We start from the raw sequence: 10,320 nt of genomic DNA on the forward strand, positions 1-10,320 counted from the left end.
AAATAAGCGAGAGTAGGCAAGGACAAGTGGTTGATAGCATGAACAACGATCTATGCCTGCGGGGTAAACGAAACACAATCAGTCACAGAGCTGGATGACTGAACTGCTTTAGGTCGTCTTGCCAGAATAATAAGGACAAGAATCCCCACAAGACATATGTGAGTAAATGAATGTTGTTGTTCGCGCAGTCAACAGTATTCCGCATCCTCGATTATCGAGGGTGCCATAATATTATCAGCATTATATTAAGATAAATACCCTGGATCCGTAACAGCTTCGCATTGATCCCTGTCAAACAAACTGTCCAATCAAATCACGCCCATGCGCGAGAGAAAGTATGTGCGGTATAAGTGATAGTGGAGAATGTGTTTGTTTGTTTGTTGTATAACGCCGCACTCACCGATTTTCCATCTGTATGACGGCGGTCTGTAAATAATCGAGTCTGGATCAATAAACGTTATCAAAACGTTACTAGGATAAAAACAGTTGACGAAACACTGCAAAAATAAGGTCCAAAACACAACTATGATACCCGTACCACACACATCGATCTACCAATCTACCATACATCAACCTAGTCTGCGATCCTGACCACCCGATCCCGGAAGTCGCCTCTTACGACAAGCATAATCGCCTATTATGGCAAGCATGGGTTGGTGAAGACCTATTCCATACCTGATCTTCACGGGTAGTGCAAAGAATTAGGAATTTTGTGTCCCAAAATATAGCTGTAACGACACGAAGCATATTTCGCGGTACGATGTACGATATTTTTAAACAATGTATACCCCATGTGAACTGACAACAGTTAGAGACAACAGTCATGAAAACCTTTGAACAGTACTTGATGTGATAGGTTACAGGTTATTTTAGGTATGTAACATAAGTGCTACCACTTTTTCTACTTACAGTATGGCTGATATACTGCCGACGTGACTTTAAATACATTTTAACCCTCTCACATATCCTACTCTGACAGGTAATTGAAAGTATACACTTCAAAATTGTATTTGACCAAATATAAATGTTATCAAAACGTTACTAGGATGAAAACAGTTGACGAAACACTGCAAAAATAAGGTCCGAAACACAACTATGATACCCGTACCACACACATCACCCTCGAGTAATCACTTCTTGTATGTTCCATTTTAGCCACAATTAAACATAGGTCTAAACCTTTCGTTTGCCCGACATTTTACATATATATTGTATCGCTACGTTTTGTTTGTTTCTTTGGTTTTTAACGTCGCACTCACAAATATTCCATCTGTATGACGGCGGTCTGTAAATAACTGAGTCTGGACCAGAAACTCCAGTCATTGACATCATGAGCATCGATTAAGTAACTGGGATACGATGACATGCATAAACAAAGTCAGCGAGCCTGACCACCCGATCAAGTGAACAAGCCCGAAAGATCCGATTTTACTTGTGACAGTTGATGTTTCACTTGAACTTTTGACAATGACTTTTATCCACAATGTACCCCGTTGTTAAGGTTTTGTATAGTTTACTGAATATAGGAATCACAAACATGTTAATGAAATATTTTGTTTATTGGTTTATAGGCTCGGAATGTTGTAAGTTTCGGAATGTTGTAAGGCTCCGAATGTTGTGAGGCTCGGAATGATGTAAGGCTGGAAAATGTTGTAAGAATCGGAATGTTGTAAGGCTGGAAATGTTCTGGGGCTGGAAATGTTGTAAGGCTCGGAATGTTGTTAGGCTCGGAATGGTGTAAGTTTCGGAATGTTGTAAGGCTCGGAATAGTGTAAGGCTCGGAATGTTGTGAGGCTCGGAATGTTGTAAGGCTGGAAATGTTGTATTGCTCGGAATGTTGTAAGGCTCGGAATGGTGTGAGGCTCGGAATGTTGTAAGGCTGGAAATGTTGTGAGGCTCGGAATGTTGTAAGGCTCGGAATGTTGTTAGGCTCGGAATGGTGTGAGGCTCGGAATGTTGTAAGGCTCGGAATGTTGTGAGGCTCGGAATGTTGTAAGGCTGGAAATGTTGTAAGGCTGGAAAATGTTGTAAGGCTCGGAATGTTGTAAGGCTGGTAATGTTGTAAGCCTCGGAATGTTGTAAGGCTCGGAATGTTGTGAGGCTCGGAATGTTGTAAGGCTCGAAATGTTGTGAGGCTCGGAAAGCTGTAAGGCTCGGAATGTTGTGAGTCTAGGAATGTGCTGAGGCTGGAAATGTTGTAAGGCTCGGAATGTTGTAAATCTCGGAATGTTGTAAGTCTGGAAATGTTGAAAGGTTCAAGATAGTGTAAGTCTAGGAATGTTGTAAGGCTGGAAATCTTCAAAATTTCGGAATGTTGCAAGTCTCGGACTGTCTTAAAGCGCGGCCTTTCCTTCACACTGGACATATACTGAACCGCAAAAGAAACGTCACCCCAAGAAGCATTGCATGAAAAGTTGTTTAAAAATTTGGGTAATATTTGTCAAAGTTTCTAAAATTAATATTAGCTTGTCCTTCCCCCATTTCTTGCCCTATAAAAATCCACCCAGATCGGATAACATTCATTCGTTATTGAACTGCTACCACATGCCAAGATTGACAAGAAATCAGCGACTCCAAGCTCTGGACGATTGCAAGCTGGACAAACCGCCCGACAAGTAGCCAATGCTTTTCAAGTCAACGTAAGGACCATATACAGGCTCCAGCAACGGTACCAGACCACCAGCAACGTTACTAAATGACCGACCACGTAGTGGAAGACCAAGGGTCACCACCCGACGTCAGGATCGTCAGATTTTGCGACAGCATCTTCAAGATCGCTTTGTTACTGCTGCGGAAACTGCTCGACAGACCATGGGGACACACCAGCAACACATTGGTGCGGACACCGTGCGTCGACGATTGACGAGCAGACACCTCCTGTGTCACAGGCCACACCGAGGACCCATTCTGACACCACGTCATCGCCGGGGCCGTCTTCAGTGGGCAACACACCACCATCATTGGCGCCCCCAGCGGTGGAGAAGAGTCCTCTTCTCAGACGAGAGCCGTTGCTGTATCTCAACAGCAGATGGCATTGAGAGTCTGGCGACGCCGTGGGAAACGTTGTGTTGTTGAGAAAGACTCGAGGGGTGGTCCGAGCATCATGGTTTGGGGTGGAATTGGTCTTGCACAGAGGGTCGGCCTTGTGGTCTTCCAGAACATCGGTCCACGGAGAGGCAAAGGTGTCACAGCATACCTCATTTGGCACGTCGCCGCAACCACGAGTTTCAGCATGATAACGCTCGTGCCCTAACTGCGAGGGCAACAAGAGACTTCCTCCAGCAGAATGGCATCAGAACCACGCAGTGGCCTGCCCTCAGTCCCGATTTAAATCCCTTGAGCACCTGTGGCTCGAGATTCAAAGACGGCTGAATGACGTCCGACCAAGGCCGACAACTGTAGCTGAACTGCGTCAGGCGTTCCTCAGAGTGTGGGCTCAAGTGCCTATGGCCTCATCCATTCCATGTATCGACGTTGCACGGCAGTCATCAATGCACGTGGCGGACACACGAGATACTGACTTGTGATGCCATTTTCTCAGAGACTAGTGTTGTGTTTCACTTTAAGAACATTGACACTTTAACTTCAACCTTGCTTATCAATTTTGCCAAGTTTCATCATTTTGATAGGTCTCAATGTATGTTTACAGTGTTTGGACAAATAAGGTTTCTCATATATCTATCAATGGTGACGTTTCTATTGCCGTTCAGTATATAATCACCAAAAGCTCGTATTTCATTTTAAAACAACCAAGCAATTATGGTGGGCAGGAACTACATCAGTATAGTGTCATCACAAATCTCTGCAGGGGTCACCCTGTTCTCCAATATGCAGCACCATCATGTTTTCTAGTTCCATACCACTCACTCACTCAATACTCACAGCGTACTGTTATATCCAAACTATCCTCTTCGCATGCTCACAAAGAGGCTACCACAAAGTGTGATCATACTCCGACGTAGGGGATCTTTGTCGTCATGTTAATCACAGTGTCTGGCCCAGGCCGCCATCATACTTTCATACAGCCGTCATATAGATGGACAATATGTTGCTGAGTGCAGCATCCGTTCACCTATATCGGATGTGACTTGACGCTTTACAGTTACATTCCAACATTAATGGGGACTTTCATCGCGTAGGCGCCTCATTACGGAGGGATTTTTTTTAAATACACGCCACAACCATGGCAACCGACCTCTTCTCATGAACTTTATGTATGGATTTCATTAATGAAAGTTTAAATGATGTCCCGGATGTTGTCATGTTGATGTTAAGGGGGGGGGGGGGGGGGGGGGACACGCACGTACGCACGTAGACAGTGTCAATATTCTAGCTGTATGACGGCGATCTGTTAATTATCGAATCTGGACCAGACAATCCCGTGACATCATGAGCATCGATCAACGCAATTGGGATACGATGACATGCAAACAAGTCGCCTCTTAGGGCAAGCATGGGTTGTTGAAGACCTCTTCTAACCTGGATCTTCACGGGTCTCTGTAAAACATAACTTCTCAAGCTGAGTTGGGTGTGCTACTGCTTCAGGACAGCGCCCATATGTAGTCATCCCAAGTGACGGGGCCTGCAGATTACGGGAATTATACATCGCCACTCTCTTGTTACACCGTAGACCATTACCACTTTGTTGAAACCATGGACATCTTATTGCTACTATACACATTCGAGGTATAATTCAGGGTGCTGAAAGCCAAACATAATCAATAAGATTAAAACCTTGGGGATTCGAACCCGAATCTTCGGCGTGACGAGCGACCGCTGTAACCTCTAGGCCCCCTCCGCATGGATATTTATGTAGAAACTGTTATTTTTAAATGCAATCTCGTTGGCTTTCAGACAAGTGAACTTCTGACGATACGCGACATTGTGGAAGTGATAAAACTATGCTGTCAGTGACGTCAAGTCGTGCCCATCTATTCTAGTTGGAGTGAGATTTACAAGGTTATTGTCAGAGGAAAGTCCAAAGAGACCCGCCTACCTCGTGCACGGGCATGGCGCTGCCACAATAACCATCGTGAAGATTCGAACCCAACTCCACATGGCAGGGCCACCCTTGCCAACATTTAAAGAAAGGAAAGATCCACAACGTCTATCCTATCTTTATCACGTGAACCTGTAAATAATCGTCTCCCGTACGTTGAGTGAGTTAGGTTTAAAATTTGCCGCTGCTTTTAAAACTGTATTTCAGTACATAACGAGGCGTCAGCTTCACGTGACAGAAGCACCAAAAGAGATTCAGGTTTCAGACGTCTGCCACCGTTGCGAAACCCATTGCACGAATATTACGCAAATAAACAGACACGTAAGCAGGGCGAATGTTGGATTCGAACCCACGATCATAGGTTTCTTAAGGATCAAGGGACGCAACTCTACACGACGAATTCCACCCAGCCCTGCCCAGTTTGAAAAGCATACGCACCAGGAACGTTATGAGGAAATGTGGCCTCAGTTTACGAGTACAAAGTGACCTCTTTCAACGACTGTTTTGTTCGTCTCTTTTAAAGTACATCACACGAACGTTATGCGGAAATGTGGCCTCAGTTTACGAGTACAAAGTGACCTCTTTTAAAGTACATCAGTTAAGTCTGTGAATAGATAATTTGTGGAGATGTCTGATCTGACTGACTGACTGACTGACTGACTGATATAGAAGATTTAACGTGCGCTTTCCGACTGCAGCGTATTTCGCACACGGGCCTGGCCGGACCATTTAGTGTATTCCGAGAAGGGTGAAAGTGGTGTGTGCAACCCAAGAGGGGATTTTTAGGGGTTGCTTATATTGATTTTTTGAAATGTTTAAATTTGGAATAAATGCCGAGGTGGGTGGAGGAGGGAACTAAGGGAGCCGGGTGAGGTGGGTGTTTGTATGTTTATTGGATTTTGGATTGGTAGATTAATTAGTTTTTAGATGCGCTTAATTAGGTCTGTTTTGATTAGGAATACGCCTAGGGCCTTGAAGTTTTCTAGTTTATTTTGAGGGTTTAGTATTTCAACTAGAGTAGGAACCTTATTTAGATTGAGGTTGGTTTGTAGTGTGGTTCTGTGTGTTTGGTAGTGGGTGCAGTGGATGAGTGCGTGTTCTGTGGTTTCGGGTTGTTTGCAGTGGGGGCAGTGTCCTGTGGTGTGTGTGTCTGATCATTGCACTACGCTTTAAATAGCCGAGCGGCACAGCCTTCGACTTAATAACTCCATGCAGCGATAGGCTGCTTGCGGAGCTCTCTTCACCGGCTACTCGTCACATCGCCCTACTGTTCTGGCCACCTACAACCATGTATGGAGTTGAACTGGCAATCTCTTCACCGTCATGTTTACAAACAACTGATGGCTGTCGTGACACGAACACTCTCCACCATTTTAATTGTTGGCTTGTTAGTTTGGCCATTTATGAAATTCTATGCACTTTCCGCTATCGCGCAATTAGTTAAGTGAGAATGCAAGTTGGTGCTTTGAAGTCTGCAATATCGAACCAGGAAATATGTTTATTATATGGATCGAACCAATATGATTAAACAAAAAAACGAAACATTAAGAAAGTCATAAACCCTTTTCCTGATTCACTATCTTGGCTTTCATGCATATATTTTTCCAAGCATAAAATTGTCCCTATATGTCACATTTGGGGTTTGAAGGAAGACGTTCAAGACTTTTATAATGGCCTCTTGCACACTGGTGGCAGCTGCAAAGATACCATTCTCCTACCCAGAGTTCCTTGCGGTCAAACTAGTACGTCTGACGCAGGCCTGCAGTGTGTGGTGATTTGTCACATCGTTCACAGACCGTTCATCTAATTACAAAATGTTTCTCACCGGTTTCGTTTTTAAAAGTCTTCACTTTCATTGAGAACATATGCTAAGACGTTAAAGACTATTTTCATTTGCGTATTAATCCGTCCTTTACAAGTTTGTATGGTTCCACGTGCAGACAAGGAAGCCCATGAGATCACTGGCGATACGGTCATATTGCAATCTCATTAAAATTAGATCTAGGTTCTCGCTGCCGTTTGTTTAGCGATAGCGAGAACTAAAATCTGATTTTAATGAGATTCGGTCATATTTATGTGTTAGAAATTAGCAGGGAATTATGCCTTAAATTTAAGTAACATTCTCAGACAAAAATCAGTTACCCAAAATGTCCTACAATATTTCAAATTTCAGGAACCACTAAAAACTTTATTTTCTTAAACGAACACCATTTCATCCAGGTTGTTCAATTATAGGAATGTGTTTCAGCAATCTCATTAAAATCAGATCTTAGTTCTCGCTACCGTTAAGCAAAGATCTGAGGACATCCCATTACGGTTCACGTCAGACCGACCTCGCGCGAACTTTGACTGACCAATGGAATGACCAATCAGAAGGCAGCTTTATCGTGCTTTACGGCACTAATTAAAAATTGGCGACTACGCTTCGTAACATATTTTGACAAATTCTCGATTACAAATTTGAAACCTGAACAAAAGAACATTCTGGAATGGCTCAGAGATGGTCTAGATTGTATGGATTCAGTCGTTAAACCCGTAACTATCGTTCGGAATACCCCGTGTTAAAGTTTTCGAGGTTGTATGATTAGAAATCACATTCCGACTGTCACTTTCATGATCTGGTAAGCGACGCTCTGATTGGTCGGATGAAAGGTCGTTCTGACGTGACCCCTAATGGGATGTTTTCAGATCTTAGTTTAGCGGTAGCGATAACTAAGATCTGATTTTAATGAGATGGGTGTTTCAGAACGTGGACTTAGCAACTCATGATTTAACCTCCACCATTTCTGGCTGGCAAGGCTCATCATACTGCTACCCACCTGTAGATCATATAATCACAGGTTAATTCTCTAGTATTGACAAAAACAAATAAAATTCAAATATGGACTAAATATCGTGAGCAGCCTCATACCAATTGGGATCACAACTTTAAAATCATTATGGATGCTGTCGAAGCATATGCCAATAAACGGGCCCAAGGGTAAGAAGAACCTGTTGAATGTACTTCAGAGTGGGTTAAAACAGTCCGTGATGTTGTCACTGGTAGAACTTGAAAAGAGGAAACGGAATAAAAACAATCTGTCCCAGCCAGCTGTCATGCCTGATCTGGATGCCCTACATGAAAATTGTGTAGTTGTTCCCACTGATAACATCCGACTGCTCTATTTCAGAATGGGAGAGTTTGTTTACAAATGAGGGAAAAGTCCTGTAGCTTGATATGCAAATTAGCTTGTGGCAGTACATGTGTATAATGCTTTGTCGTCACTGCGCCCGAGTGTGCAGTGATACCGGGAGACATTCGTCACCACTCGCCCCTTTCCGTGACCTGCAAGAAGATCGCTATTCGGCTTGTTCCGGAATAACACGAGTTGGTCACGAATGACCGGGAGAGTAACGAAGGCGTCACGCGCTGGGATGGAGCTTGATGCGCGCTTGTACGCATACAGGATAGACTAGGATAACAGGAGTGTGTTCCAAATGCTCGTCCATCCGCTCGGTTTTGTTGAGCGTAAAATTGATAAATGACGTTAATCAAAATACACCCCTTTTTTCACTGATTAGATAATATATTAACCCTAGATCTGCAAACAAATATGCCGAGGTCTCTTGAATCGGAGACATTGCCTGAGCACGAGTCGCTATTCGGCTTGTCCCTGAATAACACGCGTTGGTCACGAATGGAAATATTGATTACAATTTCACTCTTGTGTTACTTCGGGTCAACCACTCGGTCATTTCAGTAACACCCAAGAACGCCTTTGCCAAGGTCGTATTCTGCTAATTTCTGAAGCTGGAATTAAGGCATGTCACTAAGTGTTAATATGTTGTGTTGTGTTGTGTCGCTGACTTCAATGATTGCATGTTAAGTACCCTGACGGCGTGGATCGATGCTCATGATATCAACCACTGGATTGTCTGGTTCAGACTCGATTTTTTACAGACCGTTGTCATATCGCTGGAATACCACTGAGTGCGGCATTAAATAAAAAATACGGCTCAAAGAGATAATCCAAATACACGAAAGCAGAAAATAATAAATAGCTAAACCTTTAAAAATAAATTTGACGAAAATTGAACCTTATGCATACATATAGCATAACCCCCACCAACAATTTCTCAACATTTAATTTGATTTAATTGCACTTCTAATTCTGGATTTTCATTAAAAAACATCTTACCATCTCCATCGTATGTGAAATCAGTTGACTTCAATCACTAAAGCTAGCGTCTCGCAACATCGAACGCGCCACATTGATATACAGAATGTACGCTTGAGCACTCGCGAATAAGCTGTGAATTCGGTTGCAATATGATTATTTTAATAGAAACATATACAACACACACACACACACACACACACACACACACACAGGGGTTCGATCGATTTTCGCCTCGATTAATGAACGTGTTTGCAAGCTGTCATTGTTTTCATTCACGAAACGGGTGTGCTGTAAAACGCTGTATAGCCTCGCGAGGGCCTGCGAGATCTTACAGATAGGAATACATCCGTGCTAAAAATATGTACACGTCAAGGATCCTTGCGTTCCCAATGATAAATTTATGCAACAACGTGCAGGCGAAAGAATATTTTGTATTGAGGTGAAGCGTATGATCTGTAAAAGAGATCGATACATTTGAAAAGTGGACTGTTTGTGCACTGGGTGCATTGTTGTGTGACGAGTATGAGGCCACTTACCTCCATTCTCAGCTGTGATCCAAACACGACCGAATCCGACGAGTCTTCATTCGGAATACATCGGTTGATGCGCATGTCTTCTTCAGCTTCGACGTTAGTAGGCTCCCTTGAGATTGCCCGAATGAAAGCTTTGTTGCCTAGCAACGCTCAGCTCAACAAAACGATTCTCGGGCGAACGATGATTTGGACTGAAGCCTTGGTTACACAGAAGCGATAGTACAGCTAAGGATATGTGTATTCTTATTATATTCTGGACCACCAGGGGAAATTAATAATTAAAAACGCGTCTCTAAAATGGAACGTACTTCCTTGATAGTGAAGTCGCGATGATGCTTAATGACTGTTGTCATACGTATTTATGGTATTGTAGAGGTCGCACGGCGATAAGTAATAGCTCTGTTTATTTGAAACTTATTGGTACTTATAAACTACCTGTTAAAGCATGTAATAGGTCCTAAGAAGCATTCGGAATTCATAACTTTAAGAGTGTGCGTCTCTCTCTCTCTCTCTCTCTCTCTCTCTCTCTCTCTCTCTCTCTCTCTCTCTCTCTCTCTGTGCGTGTGTGTGTGTGTGTTTTCGGGGGTGGGCTGTTAAATGTTAAAGATTCCATTCAAGATGGCGGCGC

The 10,320-nt window shown here is 43.2% G+C and overlaps 1 protein-coding gene across 2 annotated transcripts in view; it reads right to left on the reverse strand.

Moving 5' to 3' along the window:
* LOC124134935 (probable peptide/nitrate transporter At3g43790) overlaps positions 1 to 9,802 on the reverse strand; it is a 53,192-nt gene extending 43,390 nt beyond the window's left edge. The window contains exon 1 of one of the 2 annotated variants that reach the window (XM_048396036.1): positions 9,696 to 9,802. The gene's annotated coding sequence lies outside the window, so the exon portion shown is untranslated. Of the gene's footprint in view, positions 1 to 3,882; positions 4,029 to 9,695 lie in introns of those variants that run through there. The other variant, XM_048396037.1, reaches the window with a different exon arrangement.
* Between the last annotated feature and the right edge of the window lie 518 nt (positions 9,803 to 10,320).

This window comes from Haliotis rufescens, unplaced genomic scaffold (genome assembly GCF_023055435.1).
Source record: "Haliotis rufescens isolate VD_foot unplaced genomic scaffold, xgHalRufe1.0.p SCAF_15, whole genome shotgun sequence".
Lineage (NCBI taxonomy): Eukaryota > Metazoa > Mollusca > Gastropoda > Lepetellida > Haliotidae > Haliotis > Haliotis rufescens.